Source organism: Peromyscus maniculatus, chromosome 21, assembly GCF_049852395.1.
Source record: "Peromyscus maniculatus bairdii isolate BWxNUB_F1_BW_parent chromosome 21, HU_Pman_BW_mat_3.1, whole genome shotgun sequence".
Lineage (NCBI taxonomy): Eukaryota > Metazoa > Chordata > Mammalia > Rodentia > Cricetidae > Peromyscus > Peromyscus maniculatus.
In genome coordinates this window covers 36,983,052-37,001,001 of record NC_134872.1, presented here as the reverse complement: position 1 = coordinate 37,001,001, position 17,950 = coordinate 36,983,052, and the positions used below count along the sequence as shown (strand labels likewise).

The 17,950-nt window shown below is 46.6% G+C and overlaps 1 protein-coding gene across 4 annotated transcripts in view; it reads right to left on the bottom strand.

Annotated features, from left to right (window-relative positions):
• The window catches only part of Tbc1d8 (TBC1 domain family member 8), a 111,426-nt gene that overhangs the window by 92,914 nt on the left and 562 nt on the right, over positions 1–17,950 (bottom strand). The gene's annotated exons all lie outside the window — the stretch shown is intronic.

The following is a 17,950-nucleotide window of genomic DNA, read 5'->3' as shown; positions in this document are numbered from 1 at the left end:
ACATTTCCCACACGTTGTAAAACCAAGATGAGAAAGACTGACTCATCCAAGAAGGAAGCAGCTCTCCGATTGGTACTCAGTGGAATAAAAATGCTGACGTGGTATAAAGATGCTGACACGATATAAAAACGCTGACTCAGGGATCCCTCTCCAGCCTCTTTTCCTTGCAGGTGCACACAGGTGACAGAACAGACAACCCTCTTTCTCTCCCTGTGGTTTCCCACCACGTGCATGCATTTACTTCTCCAAAGGCCCCCATGAGGGAAGGAACTACATCCATCTACCTTGTCGTTCCCCTGTGTGACACTTAGATGGCCGTGCATCTGTTGAATGCCACATGGCGTCAACCTCAACCACCTTGTTGCTTCATGCATTGATGCTCTCCAGTTAGAACCCACTTCACATTTCTCCATGCCAGCAGCGAACAGCTGTGTGGTGATAGACTGTGTATGTACCCTAATAAAATTTGCCCAAAGATCAGAGATCAGAACAAGCCACTAGATTAAACATAGATGCCAGGCGGTGGTGGCACACACCTTTAATCCCAGCACTCGGGAGGCAGAGAGCTGTCTGGATCTTTGTGAGTTCAAAGCCACCCTGGACTACACGAGACTGACTCAGTTGAGGACAGAAACAGAGCCAGGCAGTGGTGGCACACACCTTTAATCCCAGTACTGGAAAGCACACACGCCTTTAATCCCGAGAAATGATGGCTGGGTGGAGAAAGGTATATAAGTCGAGGAGAGAGGAACTAGAGGCTTTTTGGCTGAGGAGTCAAGAGGTAAGATGTGGCAGTGGCTTGTTCCTTTGTCTCTCTGATATTTCAGCATTTACCCCAATATCTGGCACCAGGTTTTTATTAAAAAACTACTTAGCAATTCTTGTTACACAGCTGTTTTTCAGAGCAGCCTCCAGCAGTTCATCCCAATCATTAAAGGCACCTGGGCACTGCTGTGGGATGGTCTGTATGTCAAATTGCTCTGATTGGTCAATAAATAAAACACTGATTGGCCAGTGGCCAGGCAGGAAGTAGGTGGGACAAGGAGAGAGGAGAATTCTGAGAAGCGGAAGGCTGAGGCAGAGAGACACTGCCAGCTGCCGCCATGACCAGCAGCATGTGAAGACGCCGGTAAGCCACCAGCCACATGGCAAGGTATAGATTTATGGTAATGGATTAATCTAAGCTATAAGAACAGTTAGCAAGAAGTCTGCCACGGCCATACAGTTTGTAAACAATATAAGTCTCTGTGTTTACTTCGTTGGGTCTGAGCGGCTGTGGGAATGGCGGGTGACAAAGATTTGTACTGACTGTGGGCAAGGCAGGAAAACTCTAGCTACAGGGCACTCTGTCGGATCACACTGAAATCTATCATAAGCTCTAGTGGTTTAACTTTCTTCAAAAAGATTCAAATGTTTCATAGATACCTACCTCTGTATGGTGATATTTTATTTGTATTAAAATGTTATTTGTATGTTAATAAATAAAGTTGCCCAGGGGTCAGAGCTATTAGCAAGCCATAGAAAAGCAGGGCAGTGGTGGCGTACGCTTGTAATCCCAGCACTTGGTAGGCAGAGCTAGGTAAGTCTCTGTGTGTTCAAGGATACAGCCAGTATTGGAGACACATGCCTTTAATCTCAATACCAACCATAGAAAACCTGGAGGTCTATACAGACAGGCCGTGATGAGGCAGTCATGTGGTTGGGCTTACAACCAATGAGAAGGCAGAACAGAAACTCTATATAAAGACTTTAACACAGGAAGTAGCTCTGGTTTGGAGAGGTAGGACCACCACAGGAGGAAGGGTAAGGTTTTAGCTCTTAGCTCTGACCTCTTGGCTTTCTTCTTTGCATTGGTTCTGTGTTTCTTATTTAATAAGACGGTTGGTTCCATCTACACCTCTGAATTCAACAACAGTGGCAGACAGACCTCAAGTTCAAGATTCCCAAAGCTACTGTCAAGCTCACGACAAATTTATGTTTACCTTAAATAGGCTTGAGGTGCTTATGGAAAGCTGGTGAAAGAGTTCAAAAAATACCACCCCAAAATATATTCTTTTGAATATGCACACTGATCAAAAGTCCAAAGCACTGGAAGAACAGCAAACTGCAGGGTAAGTCCTCTCCAACAAAAGACAGTTCTCCAAGACTCCGCCGGCAAGCAATCCTCAGAGGACCCAGTCAACCTCAGGAGAGAGATTTCACCTGAACCAGGCACAGCACCTTCCACACCCTCCTGCCCATTCCGCTTTCTCAACAGCCTTTCCAACTGAGGAGGCCTGCTTCACTGCTTGCCCATGTTGCCCATGTAGGAAAGAGGGCTGACTCCAGGAACACCTGCCTCTCTGTTAACTGAACTGCCTCAGGATTGCTGTAGATCAGACTTCAGACCTGAACACCATTCCCTGCCAAGACGAAGAGAAACATTGCATAGGAAGAAGCCACGGTCAATGGTGAGGCTTGCTGCAGAGACCTGCCCTTGCCTCCGCTATTTAAAAAAAAAAAAAAAAAAAAAAAAAAAAAAAAAAAACCTTCAGTGATTTCATCGTCCCTCGGCTCCGCGTACAGTGGGAACCACCTCCCCTAAGTATTGGTATGAAAGCAACAGAAGCCTGTAGCATCCTAACTGTCTCTGTTCTTTTTACTGAAGCAGAAAGTCCTGTGAACACAGGGCCAACAGGACACCTTCCAACTAGGATCCTCTACTGTTACAGGCTGAAGAATTTTGGCCAAGACATAAAGGTGTTCAAAGTGATAGATTCCACTGATCTAAGGGCTCAACATCTATAAACACCCCCCCAACACACACACACACACACACACACACACACACACACACACACACACACACACACTTAGTTGTTTTAAAGGCCTCTTTGTACCGATTTTAAATATATATCCCAGAGCCACTGAGAAGGCTCAGTGGGTAAAGCAGCCTGCAGCTAGCTGATGCTCTGAACGCTCTCCCCAGCCCCCAGCCCCCAGCCCCCAGCCCCCACTCCCACAGTAGACAACTGACTCCTGGAAGCTGTCTTCTGACCGCCATATGCATGCTCACTCACACCTCACACCCCAGCAAAGAACTAAAAATGTAAAGCTCCATACAGGCCAGCACTCAAAAGGACCATGTTCAAGGCCAGCTTGGCCTTAAGACAGATTCTGTCTCAAGGGTAATATTAGACATTCCATTGTTGTCTTGTGGATTCTGACTCGTCCTTTTCTAATGTACTCTATAAATAGACAGTTTTGTCCAAAGCAGAAACCCTATAACTGTGGCCATTGTAATTTCTGGTAAGATTTCTCTTTTCCTCAAAAGGCAGTATAGGCTCTGGGAATTCTTATAAAGCTGGCTAGAGTTCCAAATGGAGATACTCCAGACCCTGGGACAAGTCCAGCTTCTACCTAACAAACCCCCGAAGGGTCACATGCCCTCCCTGGCATACACTGGCCCTTAGCATACCCTACAGTTACAGGTTCTCTAGCAGCATGAACTAACTCAGAGAGTAAGGGAAGATAGAGTTCCAGACTCCCTGGGTCTAGAGGAACCCCAACTCCATGCCTCCTGAGAGCCCAATCAATTACTGAACCCACTTCAGTATATTTGAGGGGGGGGGCCTCTCTCCTTGACCCAACCATGTCCTACTGAACCCAGTTCAATTTCCTTAGACTGAGGACTCCTTCCAGGACTCAGTCTTGTTTCTCTCGGACCTTCCAAATCCAGGCCAGACCAAAGCATCTTTCAGCCTCAGAGCCTTCAAACCATAGATGCACGGAGCTATGAAAAGCCAGGGAAGAGCTGACCCTGACCGAGCAACATCAGTGCGATGCACTGAGACACCCATGTTGCTGGTTGTCTGGTTCCCAGGGGAAAGGAGGGGGCTGCAGGGCCCCAGCTTCACCCACAACGCCAAAACTGTCAATTCCTCGAGCAATGCTCAAACCAGACAGCTAAAGCTTCTAGAAGCAGAGCAGGCCCTGAGAATGCTAAGGGACAACCTGAGCTGACAGCATTCAGGGGAGAACAGAAGCAAGGCGTAGAAAATGCCTGGATTGGCTACCACTTGGTCAGTCGGGCAACTGGTTGCAGCATGGTTAACTGGCAACAGGTGCTGCTGCATGAACTGCTGTTATTGCAATTAAATGCCACATTGGCTTGGCCAGTTCAGCCCGCTGCAGGTGCCCACACTACATACATCCTCAGCTTCAATGAGTTTTATTCATCTAGCAGAGCTTAACTTAACTTTTTGTTTTTCATATAGAATGCTCACAGCCGGCTTTCCAGGTTATATGAGACGTAAAATCCAAACTGGGAAATGAGCTTGTGCCGTGAGAGTCACAACAACCACAGAGTCTCGTCAAGTTCTACAATGGGTTCCCCAACTCTTTCTCAATCTAAATGTTTTATTTAAGCTAAAGGGGAAACAGCATCCACTTAGTATGGACCTTGTCATTACAAGCCCATCCAAATAGCAGAAATCAGCGCTGTTGCTCCAGTAAAATACACCATCAATATACCACTGCCCTTATTTCTGGCTTTGAAGCTGCCTTAGGGGCTGCAACTCCCATCTCAAGTTTGACTTACCAAATTCAACAATCTGTGTTGGCCAACACACCCTGAGCAAGACATTAACATGGACTGTCTGTAACTGGGAGAAAGCATGCCCCATACAAATTCATGGGACATCGACATCATCATCATCATCCAGTGACTCTTTACAGCACCCCCAAGTTACCCAGTTACCGAGAAACGGGTGGCTTTTCACATCAAGCAACCTTTGTCTCACATGTTGATTTTGCCACCTAATCCCACACGAACAGACATTACATTGTAGGCACTAAACCTTGTCCGCTCAGAAACCTGAACGAGTGTCCAAATCCCCTTTTCTTAAGGAATCCCAGACAAGATATATATTAAAGCAAAACGCAAAGGTGTGGTTCCCACGCAGACTCTGGAGATGCTATATTTACTAACACCTAGGCTGATCCTTTCCACCAGCCAGATATTGTTGCCTGCTGGATCCTACACAGTCGAGATCAATCTCAAGCTGCAGATTCTGAGAGCAAGCTCCGTGCCTTGTTCAAGTTTTACACTTACCCTGTAACAACAAAACAACACTTTGGTTCTCTGCACCTCCTACACCTCCTTTCTGTGGTCCAATAATGCTGTTCGTGAAGTTGAAGTGTTTCTGTCATTCAAACACTGCTGCTCATGGGAAACGTCCAGGAGTCTATTCAAAGCTATTCCTCAGTAGGCAAACCCCACTCGAAGAATGTCCCTGCACTCTGTAGACAAAGTCCTCTGCATCCCAGCCAATGGACTACAGACACATTCAAACCCCTCTGAAATCCTCAATCATTGTTACAGTTGAATTAGTTCCCCCTACTCATTCTTGAAGGCTTGGTCCTCAGCTGATGATGTTCTTTCTGTGGGTTCTGGAAAATTTAAGTGGTGGAGCTCGCTCCATAAAATAGGTTCCCGGTCAAGTATCCTTGATGGCTGGACCTTTTCCTGGGGTCATGCCCTTCTTGCTGATCACTGTGAGCAAGCTGTCGGCTCCACAATACATTCTCATGTCAGACCCACAGCAGTGGGGTCAGCAGACATGGACTGAAAACCCTGAAGCCGTGAGCCAAAATCAAGTCTCTCCTCCTGAAAGGTGTGTGTCACCTGGTCTGTCACACCTCAAAAATTAACACAGTATTTCAGGAGAGCCAAATTTCCTGATCAGTCCACGTAAGTCACTGAAGTGATAATCTACCTATAGTTTCCTTCTAGACATAAACTGCATTGCTTAAATCCTGATCATACCATCTATAACAAAATGTTTCTGTGATGCTGAGACATAAAAGCCTGAGCAAAACGGTGAAGCCACCATCTACCCCAGACAAGAAGGACAGCATGAAACAAGACAAGAAATCAGGTACCACATGTCACCAATCACCAAACACCATGCAAGTTGCATTACTCACTTTTCAGGGCCTTTGGTATGCTTCACCACCAAGGTACATGCTCAGCCCACAATTCCCAAGTTTTAAATTTTTTAATTCCTTTCTCCCGGTGATACAATTTCTGTCTAGTGCTAAGCTGACATCCTTGGATTGCTCTTTTATTAGTTAATTCTTTGAGTTGGGAGGTGACTACTATCCACAACAGTTCTGAAACCAAATGAGTGTGGATTCTTCCTACACCAACTGATTCTCCAATTCTCCAGCATTCCATCAGAACATCAACTACCTGGAACTCAGGCAGATCCCACAAGTTAAAAGTCGCATCCTAAGAGACTGACCTACCTCAGATGACAATTACAAGGTTATCACCTATACATCAACTATAAACCAGGAATCACCATGCCCCCTTACTCATGTTTGATAACTTATTTGAACAGTCCTTGGCACTCAGGAACCAACTTATTATAAAGAATATGATGCTGGGTGGTGGTGGCGCATGCCTTTAATCCCAGCACTCGGGAGGCAGAGGCAGGCGGATCTCTGTGAGTTCGAGGCCAGCCTGGGCTACCAAGTGAGTCCCAGGAAAGGCGCAAAGCTACACAGAGAAACCCTGTCTCGAAAAATCAAAAATAAATAAATAAATAAATAAATAAAAGAATATGATAATGGATACAGATAAATAATCAGATAAAGGGGTGACTAGGGTGAGGTCCAGGAGATCCCAAGTGGTGTGGAACAGAATATTTGTTTAACTAAGTAAAGATGTGTTACATCTGTTTGTGTTGCAGAATAATTGTTTAACTATGTAAAGATGTGTTGCATTTGTTCAGGCTACATTTATTTAATTATGTAAAGGTGTGCTGCTTTTGTGTATGCTGCTACATTTAACTATGTACAGATGTGTTGTGGTTTCACCTTGCCTGCCTAAGGCACCTGATTGGTCTAATAGAAAGCTGAACAGCCAATAGCTAAGCAGAGGAGGTATAGGCAGGGCTGGCAGGCAGAGAGAAAAGGGGAGCCAGCCAGCCAGGGGCCAGCCCATCAAGACACAGACAGACAGACATGGAGGAAGCAGGAAAGCAGGATGGACAGTACATAGATGAGGTAAACAAGCCTTGGGGCAGCACATAGATTAACAAAAATGGGTTAATTGAAGTTAAAGAAAAAAATTAGATATAAATAAGCTAAGGTCCAGCATTCATAATTAATAATAAGTCTCTGTGTCATGTTTTGAGGACTAGAAGTCCAAGAAAGCCAGCTACATTTGGGGCCCAACATGGGGCATGTATTTCAACATAGGGCCTGAGAAAGCTGAGAAAAGAGAAAAAACAAACCAACAAGGCTTCCTATTAGCTGGGTGCTCGTAGCATACATACCCTGTAGTTTAGGCACTTTTATGTAAGTTTCACCATATAGGATCAATTGGTTTGATCTAAGCCCTTTCTCTTCCCAGGAACGTGGGGCTGGAGCTGAGAAATCTAAAATCTGATCATGGTTGGTCCAGGAACCCATAGGTTGCCTCATTAGAACAAAGGATGCTCCTATCACCAGGAAATTCCCAAGGATTAAGATCTCTGAGGCAGGAACCCAGGTCAAAAGCCAATTATTGGAACAAAAGATGCTCCTAACACTCTGTCACTCAAAAATTATAGGTGTGTTAGGAGCTCAGGCGAGGGAGAGGCATGAATGTGTTCATTACGTACAGGAAGTTGCTCACTGGGTTACTGAAGTAATTATCTCTTCTCTGTGCAGAGTACTTGGCATGATTACAAAAGCAAGACTTCCTTGAGAAATGGCACCTAAGGCCCCTCATGTGGATGCCTCACCTGCCTCCTGATTACGCAAATCCTACCCTGACCCATCTAAGGTCTGGCATCTCTTCCCCTGGCTCACCACACCTCGAGACTGAGCATTCCACAGATACTATGTATTGACAAATAATAAACTTTAAAAAAAAAAGATTTATTTATTATTATGCATACAGTGTTCTGCCTGCATGTTAGTCAGAAGAGGGCATTAGATCTCATTATAGATGGGTGTGAGCCACCATGTGGTTGCTGGGAATTGAACTCAGGACCTCTGGAAGGGCAGCCAGTGCTCTTAACCTCTAAGCCACCTCTTCCTCTAAGCCATCTCTCCAGTCCTGATGAACAATAAACTTTTAAACAGAAAAGAAAAGTAAGTGTATTGCACTCACAAGCTGCCCTCACAACCCTACAGTGTCCTCAATGACCACTGGTCTTCAGCCGCTCTTAGGGACTTCTGCACCCACACTGTGTTGCTCCTGAGAACAACCTCATCCCATTCTTCCTTCTGTATTCTCCTTCATTTCTCCAAGTCCATGCTTGGTGGACTATTTGAATTTCCTTTTTTCTTATTTTCAGTGTTAGGGATCAAACTTAGGTCCTTGTACACAGTACTCAAGGACTCGACCACTACACTCTATCTATGGCAGTTTGGGTGGTTTTTGTTTCTGAGGCAGAGTCTCACCAAGTAGCCCAGGCTGGCCTAGAACTCCCAATCCTCCTGTCTCTGCCTCCCTTGTCCTGGGAACACAGACCTGTACTAAGGCATCTAGCCTCGTGAATTCTTAGTGTAGGCACAAGCTGCCAGCTCTTAGCAGTGGAGGATTCAGTTCCCTTCCACTGGCCACCATGCCACCTACCACTCACATCCCACCTCGACAATAATTTAGTACATCACCCTTGAGATTATCACAATGACAGAAACATTACTGAAGGCGGAGTCAAAGACACATGGTCCACTTCGGACAGGACCTTTAACAGCCAATATGACATTTACCAGGTGGCTTCCCCCCCCCCCTCCAGTGGTCATGGAAACACTCTGGATAGAGCCTTTACCACACTTGGGTGACTTCACTGACAGCAGAGTACTGCTGACTCGAGCAGGATGGACAGCATGAAGGAGAAGAAAGTCCCTGAAACAGACATGTGGCTCAGCTGGTAGAGCACCTGTCTGGCATGTACAAGGCTGGGACCAACTCCAAAAGTGAAAAAAATAAAATCTTCTGCTAGTGAGTGAGCTATCACAGTGTATATATATATATACATCACCTTGATGAATATGCCCCACCAAAGTAACTCACAGATATATTCTCTACAGGAACTTCCACATGTGTGAACACGATGCAAAAATGTCCTGGGGCTGGAGAGGTGGCTCAGTGGTTAAAAGAGCACTTGTTGCTCTTGCAGAGGACCTGGCTCCATTCCCAGCACCACAGTGTGGCTCACAAATATCCACAACCCCAGTTCTTGGGGATCTAATGCCACCTCCTGACCTCCCTGAGGGCACAGTACACATGTGGTGCGCACACATACATTCAAGCAAAACACCAGCACCCACAGAATCAACCTTTAAAAACATGAACAGTCGCAGCAGTAGCATGTGTAATAGTAAAAACAACAACTAGAACCCAAACAGCCACCAGCAGGAGAATCAACAAACAGGACAGCAGTCGTCAGGCAATGGGCTACTACACGTGGGTGAAAATGAGCGTACTCTGGCTGTACGCACCATGGTTCAAGGTCGGAGACGCATTTTGTTGAAGGAAATGGGTAACCGAATATAAATGTTGAATAAAGCATGACTCCATTGCATAACTACAAATTTATACATAGCTAAATAATATACCGAGTAAGGATAGACATAAACCTGCTGAAACTGTAAAGAAAAGCAAGATGGTGGCACAGAAATCAGGGCAAAGGTTACCACAGGGGATGGGGGTGGGGTGGGGAGGAGAACAAGGAAGCCTTCTGCTAACCAGTGCACAGGGTTGATTCTATGGCTTTTTCTTTATGTTTACATCATACACAGGATTTTACACAGGTTTCATACTCAGGATGGTGCATGATACGCATCTTTCTTAAGGAGAGCACAGTAAGGGTGTTTATTTTGTTGTTTGTTTGTTTGTTGTTTTGAGACAGGGTTTCTCCTTGTAGTTTTGGTGGCTGTCCTGGAACTCGCTCTGTAGCCCAGGCTGGCCTCAAACTCACAGAGATCCACCTGGTTCTGCCTCCCGAGTGCTGGGATTAAAGGTATATGCCACCGCTGCCCAGCTAGGGTGCTTATTTTGTTAATTTTTCCTTTGTGAAAAGCAGATCTCTGGAAGTAGAAAGAAAAAGATAAAAATCCAGTAGACTGGTAGCACCCCACAAGCTTTCAAGAAAACAAATGTCTGGAGTTCACAGAGCTGAATTAAGTAGCTGCTAGAAAGCTTGTAGCTACATGTGGCTCAGAATCGTTTCTGTAAGGCTACCCACGGGTAGTTCCAACAGCAGGCACCACCAACTCTCAATTGCCTGTCTGTCCTTCCAGCACACCGCACTGGCCTTAGAAATGAGAAGCAATGCTCTGTTCCTCACTCCTATGTTCAAAACATGCAGAATTTCCATTTCCAGGGTCAAACTCACAGGCTCCCATCTCAGATCTGCCTGGCTGCCCATTCACTCAACAACTATTTACCAAGCATGTTCCAAAGGCAAGAACCCCTCCAGCTAGAGACCAGCAGAGAAACAAGGACTACTCCCCCCAACCCCCTAACCCCGCCACAGTTCACGCTCTAGGTGACTGGGGCTACCAGGAGCTCAGATGTGACCCTGGTGGGAAGTAGATGATGTCCAAGACCAAAGGGGAAAGGGGCAGGTCCTACACTTCCAGGAAATGGAATTCGGGGTGACAAGAAAAAAGCACGAAGCAGGGTGGGTGAGGGGCTGGGAGCAGAAGAAGCCAGTGGGGCCAGCCTGTAGCAAAGGTCAGGCAGAGATGACTGCCTCAGTCCATGGGTAAGAGCAGAAGGGAGAGAAGCCCCAGGACTTAACAAGGAAACACCCACAATTCAGAACAATGAAAACCTGCTCAGGCTACTTTTTGATACAATTGAACAGTTTCTACACGTGGGTGAAACTTACCTTAAAGTGTTATCTATGGCACTTGCTACTTTTGACTTTCAGTAAGTCCCTTCCTCCCTTCCTCAGTTCCACAGAACACCCGGTCAGGAACATAAACTCCTCGCCCTTCCCTGCTATGAATTCGCTTTTTTAAGGCTCTGGGCCACCCAGGTCACAGTCACTCTTCCTTAGGAGTTTCCAATGGCTGGAGGCTCACGACCCACCACTCACTCACAGGCTTCACTCCTTCCGTGTTCTGGAGTGAGTGCCACCAAGAATGACTCTGATCACATCACTGTAGCACTTGCTCTTCCTGTGCCCAATAAGGGAAATTCTTAGAAACCACCACGTTTTCTGTTAATGGTTTATCAGCCCCCAGGATTGTATCCATTACTTCACTCCCGTCATGTTTTTCAGATCTGTGCGCCAATTCAAACTATCCCTTTATTTACAGTTTCTTTCTTAATGGTATTTTGGAGAAACGAGACCAAGGCAGTAAGACTCTAGAAGCAACACAGAGGCGCCTACACAGTGCAGCAAGCTGCCCTGCTTGGCCGAAGAGTTTCCTTGGAAACAAAAACCACCAACAAATCCAGTTACCTGAGTGGGTCCCCAGCCAATACCTGACATACCTGCTGCCCTAGTTCCATTTCTGGGCCGTGATAAAAAAGTCCGACCAAAACAACTTAGAGGAAGTTGGAAAGCTTTATAATTGCAGGTTACAGTCCATCTCTGCGGGACATCAGGGCAGAACCTTGCAGCCCTTAGTCCACAAGCAATAGTAGAGAGAAAACAAATGTAGGCATGCTTATCTATTCTTAGTTTGCTTTTTTTGCACACTTCTACCATGAAGGATCCTGCCCTCCAAACAGTGCCACCCACATTCAGGGCGTTCTTCCAACCTCCATTAACAAGTACAAAAACCCCTCACATGCACGCCCATAGGCCTGATCTAGACAATCCCTCATCAAGACCCTCTTCCAGAGGCTGGAGTTGGCTCAGTGGTTAAGAGCACTTGTTCTTGCAAAGGACCCAGGTTCGATTCCCAGCACTCACATGGAGGGCTTACCACCTCTTCGGGTATACAGACATACATATAGTCAAAACACTCGTACACACAAAATAATACATCAAAAGAAATTAAAAATAAAAAGGACTCTCTTCCAGACAATTCTAAGTTGTGTCAGTTTGAGAATTAAAACTAGCCATGACACTAGCCAAAAGAGGCAACAGCATGCTTGGCTTCACTCATGCCCAAACGGCCAACACACTCCACAAAAGGATGCAAGGTGGAAGTTTTTTGTGTGTGATTAAGAAGCCCTGTACCGAATCTTGGGAAAATGCCTTTTCCTTCTCTATTGTTGTTGTTTTGCTTTGGTGTTTTGTTTTAAGGCAAAGTCTAACACTTGCCCACATTGGAGACCACTCACTTCTTAGCCTGGGCTATCCTCAGAGTCATAACAAGGCTCCTGCCTCACTCTCTCTGGTATGGGGATTACCTGTATGAGCCACCACAGGCTGCAAAGTGCCTTTCCATTGGCAATGGGCAATACTTGGCCCAGCGATGCTTTTAATGTGTCCATTTTTAAACTGCACTCAGGAAGCCCTGGTAGAAGCACAGGCATGGTGGTGGCTCACACTGGTAACCCCAGCCCTTGGGAGGCTGAAGCGGGAAGGCTGCTTCGAGATCTAGGCCAGCTTGGACTGCAGAAGTGAGTTCCAAGCCAGTGCGAGGTCCCTCACAATAGTACAAACTTCTTTTTTACTTTTTTTTTTTTTTTTTGGTTTTTTGAGACAGGGTTTCTCTGTGTAGCTTTGCGCCTTTCCTGGAACTCACTTGGTAGCCCAGGCTGGCCTTGAACTCACAGAGATCCACCTGCCTCTGCCTCCCAAGTGCTGGGATTAAAGGCGTGCACCACCACCACCCGGCTCTAGTACAAACTTCTTTATACACTTCTTCTCAGAAGCCCTCACAGTACTCAAGTTTCTGTCAATGTTACTCTTTCCTTTTTTTTTTTTTCCTCCAATCTACTAGGTGCTAAGGGTGAGGAAGTGTAATTAATTATCCCACTTAACTCTAACACTCTTGTGGGAAGCCTTGTGCTGGCAGAGATGCAGGCGAGAACAGCTAGTGTGGAACCACTTCTGACCTCCAAAGCAACTTCAGCATTGCTCCACTTGAACTCCGAGTTACGACTCTGGCTCTTTGGATAATCAAAGCTCAGCACCCCCCCCCCCCACACACACACACACACACACTGGTACCCAGCACACTTAATCCTGACTCCAAAGCCAATATTAACCACCGTGTTCCACCAACCCTCACTCCTTTCCCTGATCCTCTTTAGATAATTACAAATGCATTAATGTGAGCAGGGGCTATGGTCAGCACTCTGCAAACCAGAAAAACATCAATAACTTATTCAAGTTCTAAGTCTATAGTAGCTAGGCTCTTCAAGAAAATAATTGTAAGATTACAGAGAAATGGACAGAATCAAACACCAAGCATTAAAACAAAATCCTCCGGAGGGGCCCATCTAGTCTAGGATGCCTGAACTTTAGAGTTACATTTATCCCTACTGCTTTAAGGGTTTCACGGAGCCCTGGGGGAGGGGGCAGAGATGGTGTATGCTCTCTCTGTCCACTGCCTCCCACGTGCTCACTTGCTGGCTCTTTGTTCTCCCAGGGTGGACTGAACTTTCATAAGCAATATTCCCACGAGCTGGAGACTGTATCCAAGTGAACACTGTCTAAGTTTACATCCATCCCAGGGTGGCAAAACCACTTCTGTCTGCGGAGCTTTGGAAACATCTCATGATACTGAACTCATCATGTTCTAACCTGACATGATGGCCACCCAGACTTCCCAGAGCCCAGGATTTCATATTCCAGCAAACCGCCTCTTGAAAGAGAAATGGGGGCCGGGCGGTGGTGGCGCACGCCTTTAATCCCAGCACTGGGGAGGCAGAGCCAGGCGGATCTTTGTGAGTTCGAGGCCAGCCTGGTCAACAGAGTGAGTTCCAGGACAGCCAGGACTGTTTCACAGAAAAACCCTGTCTTGAAAAGAGAGAGAGAGAGAGAGAGAGAGAGAGAGAGAGAGAGAGAGAAAGAAATGGGTCTCAGGAGGTGGTAAGGACAACTCCATCTTATCCACCCTTGCAAGCCATCCTGAGAAGTCAGCACCATGGTACTTCCCGGTCCCCAAAGCCGGAGCTACAAAAATAAAGGTGAGAGAGGAGGAAGGGGAGGAGGGCACAACATCCATCCACCCATCGCAGCTTCCCACCATGGTCAGATTGTCAAGTAAACAGGAAGTCCAGAAGAGGGCGGAGAGGCTCCAAACCCACAGGATCAGCTTAGCCTGGGTCACTGTGCCTACACCCATCTTGCACCCCAAAAAGGAGGCTCATCCATATGTGCTTTCATTTACCTAGTCCCTTTACAAATGTTTACTGAGCCTACAGTCTGTACCAAGCACCATCAAAGGTAAAACACCTACCCTTATAAACAGGCAATTTAATTTAAAAAAAGAAAGAAAGAAAGAAAAACATCTAGGGGGCCAGAGAGATGGCTTAGAGGTTAAGAGCACTGGCTACTCTTCCAGTGGACCCCAGTTCAATTCCCAGCACCCACAGCTTACAAATGTCTAGAACTCCACTTCCAGGGGATCCAACACCCTCACACTGGCATACATGCAGGTAAAACACCAATGCACCTGAAATAAATATTTTTTTAAAAAGAAAAACAGAAGTACATTTACATGAAAGAATGTGGTAGTTTAAATAAGAATGACCTCCATCGCCTCAAATATTTAAATGCTTGGCTCCCAGTTGGTAGAACTGTTTGGGAAGGATTAAGAGGTGTGGCCTTGTTGGAAGAGGTGTGGGTCACTGGGGGTGGACTTTGAGGTTTCAAAAGCTCAGGCTATTCCTAGTCCTCTCCTCCTCCCTCCCTCCCTCCCTCCCTCCTTCCCTCCCTCCCTCCCTCTAGTTATTATCCCTGATGTGAGCTCTCAGCTACTGCTCCATGCCTGCCTCATGCCTGTCCGCCTGCTGCCATGCTCTCCACCAAGATGGTCACTGACTCACTCTCTGAAACTGTAAGCCCCCAATAAACGGTTTCTTCTATCAGCTGACTTGGTCATGGTGTTTTGTCACAGCAGTAGAAAAGCAACTAAGACAGAGAATTGGAAAGTTAGGGAGAAAAAAATGCAGGGGGTTGGGGATTTAGCTCAGTGGTAGAGCGCTTGCCTAGCAAGTGCAAGGCCCTGGGTTCAGTCCTCAGCTCTGACCCAAAAAAAAAAAAAAAAAAAAAAATGCAGGTGTGTATAGAGTGAAGGTAGGTGAGTACGTGCGGGTGTGCATGCATACGCGCGTGAGTAGGTAGGAGGATAAATTATAACCCTCAGACAAAAACCTGTGTTTCTGAAAATGGGCAGTCCACATTATTTTAACCTTTGGACCTTTGTATGCCTAAACTAGTATCTAATAAAAATTAAGCACAAAAGGAAAAGATTACTGTATGCTCTCCTTTATTTCTGACCTGTTAGCTAGTCTACTCATCATTTTCGCCCCCATTATTTCCTTTAAACACAATGTACACCATAAACTCTTGAATTGCTAAAAATCTGCCAACTGCATTTCTGTTTTCTAACAGTTGCCAGACCGGAGCTGCCCAGTGCCTCGTCGGTCCTGACTCTACCACATTCCTACGTGGCTGAGTGAAGACAAGCTCAAGGACAATCCGCTAAGTCTCGATTGCTAAATCAATGTTCAAAGGTCAGGAGTCAGGCTGCAAAGGACATGTCATCCTGGCACAACCAAAACAAGAGATCCTAAGTGTCTCAGAAATGAAGTACCTTCTCTTGGTCGGCTTTCTTCTTTTGGTCCATTTATTTGCTGCCTTTAAGAAATTTCTCGCCGGGCGCTGGTGGCACACGCCTTTAATCCCAGCACTCGGGAGATAGAGGCAGGTGGATCTCTGTGAGTTCGAGGCCAGCCTAGTCTCCAAAGCGAGTTCCAGGAAAGGCGCAAAGCTACACAAAGAAACCGTGTCTCAAAAAAAACCGAAGAGAGAGAGAGAGAGAGAGAGAGAGAGAGAGAGAGAGAGAGAGAGAAAGAAAGAAAGAAAGAAAGAAAGAAAGAAAGAAAGAAAGAAAGAAAGAAAGAAAGAAAGAAAGAAAGAAAGAAAGAAAGAAAGAAAAATTTCTCATTTGGGCATGGAGGCATGTGCCTGGAATCCCAGTCCCCCAGAAGCTGAGGCAAGAGGAGTATGAATCAGAGGCCAGCCTGGGCTATGTATTATTTTAGACTGCGTCTCAAAGACAAGAAGAGAGGGAAGTTTCTGCACATTCTCAAGATGGAGACAAAGGAAACACCAGAGAGGACCAAAGCCACAGGTATTACAACACAGGACCTGCAGCAGGAAGGAGTCCACACGGCTCTTAAGTCGATACAAACGGACTCTGTACATCTGAGTCATAAACTCCCTGAAGCTCCGCCCAGCACTGAGGGGCAGCTCTGCCCTCCATGTCTGGACCCTGCTAGATGGAGAATCAGCCGCAGGCTGCCGGCCCTTACCTGCTCCACTTTTTTTTTTTCCTCCCAAGGCAATAATACATCAAGCATCCCACAGAGTCAGTGGATTAAGTGGGTGGTGGGTGGGCAGGGCAGAATGTGTTTGGAGGAACAAACTGTCCTCATGCTTCCCAGTTCACAAGTGTCCTGCCCTACGGTCACACTCTGCAACAGGAGACCACTTACCGGATACTCTGCTTAATCCACCATAAATTAAGCCACGGTCCTCAGTGTTATGGACTCTTGGCCTCTGCTGCACTTTGCAGGATGCTACCAAGTTCTTGTTCCCCAGTCCAACACTAAACCCCACCACTGTGCTGCTTAGGGGCTCACAAAAGGCCCGGTGGCCTCTGGCCTCATACCATAACTCTTTCCCGTAAAGCCCACCTGCTGCAGAAGTTGTCCCTGCTGCTCAGGGGGACTAACAGCCACCCAACTGCCACATCCAGAACCCTCTACTGCCCACTACCCCCTTTCAACCAGAACCCTGCCATCCCCTACCCACTCCCAAGGTCTCAGGAAAGATGCTGTCACTATGGATTTCCACCCTCCCCAAACCCACAAGCTAAAATATATTGCCCTGAAACTAAAATATATTGCCCTTTGTTATGTGGTTTTAGGGGCTTCTTTCTTTTTTTTTTTTTTTTTTTTTTTTTTTTTTTTTTTTTGGTTTTTCGAGACAGGGTTTCTCTGTGTAGCTTTGCGCCTTTCCTGGAACTCACTTGGTAGCCCAGGCTGGCCTCGAACTCACAGAGATCCGCCTGCCTCTGCCTCCCGAGTGCTGGGATTAAAGGCGTGTGCCACCACCGCCCGGCAGGGGCTTATTTCTCAGTTTCTCCGAGCACACTCTACTCTCAAAGGTCCTTCCCCAGACTGGCCCAAGGGCAAACAGTCACCAACAATTAATCTGAGCACACAATTCTGGTCCTTTGACTTCTTCAGTGCCGTTCAGCAGAAGGTTGTGAAAGGACCATCATCTAAGATCCCTGTTATCCGGGCTCCTTATCCAAAGGATGCATTTCCATCCCCTAGATAACAATACCGCAATTCTCCTTCTCTGATTGAATGGGAGCTCTAGCTAATGAAAACTGGTCCCATTTTCTAAAAGCTTTGAGTTGTAACTTTTAGGAGGGGAAAACGCCTTGTTTTTGGGCAACTTCAAAGCCTTGGGTTTTTGACCTATCGTGCTTCAGAAGACACTGGAAGGAGGCACAGAACTGGCATGCTTAACTTCACTACTCCAATTACAAGCTTATAGTGGCCTCAGTTTCCCCTCGGAGCGAAGACAGACCCTTCCTCCTGAGCCAGAAAGTCCGGGATCTCTCGAGCCTTGCTAAGGTCTGGCCTTAGGTCCCCAGCTGCAACACCACCTGGAGCCACAGCTGCGTCCAGATGGTCAAGTCCGGGCCTGCCTGGGCGCACCCTTCTGTCACCTGGCGGGGCCCTAGGGCGCCCCGATCCCGCTGCCTTGTGGCAAGCTCTAGAAGCCGTGTCGCCAGCGTTCACGAGCCAGGTCACATC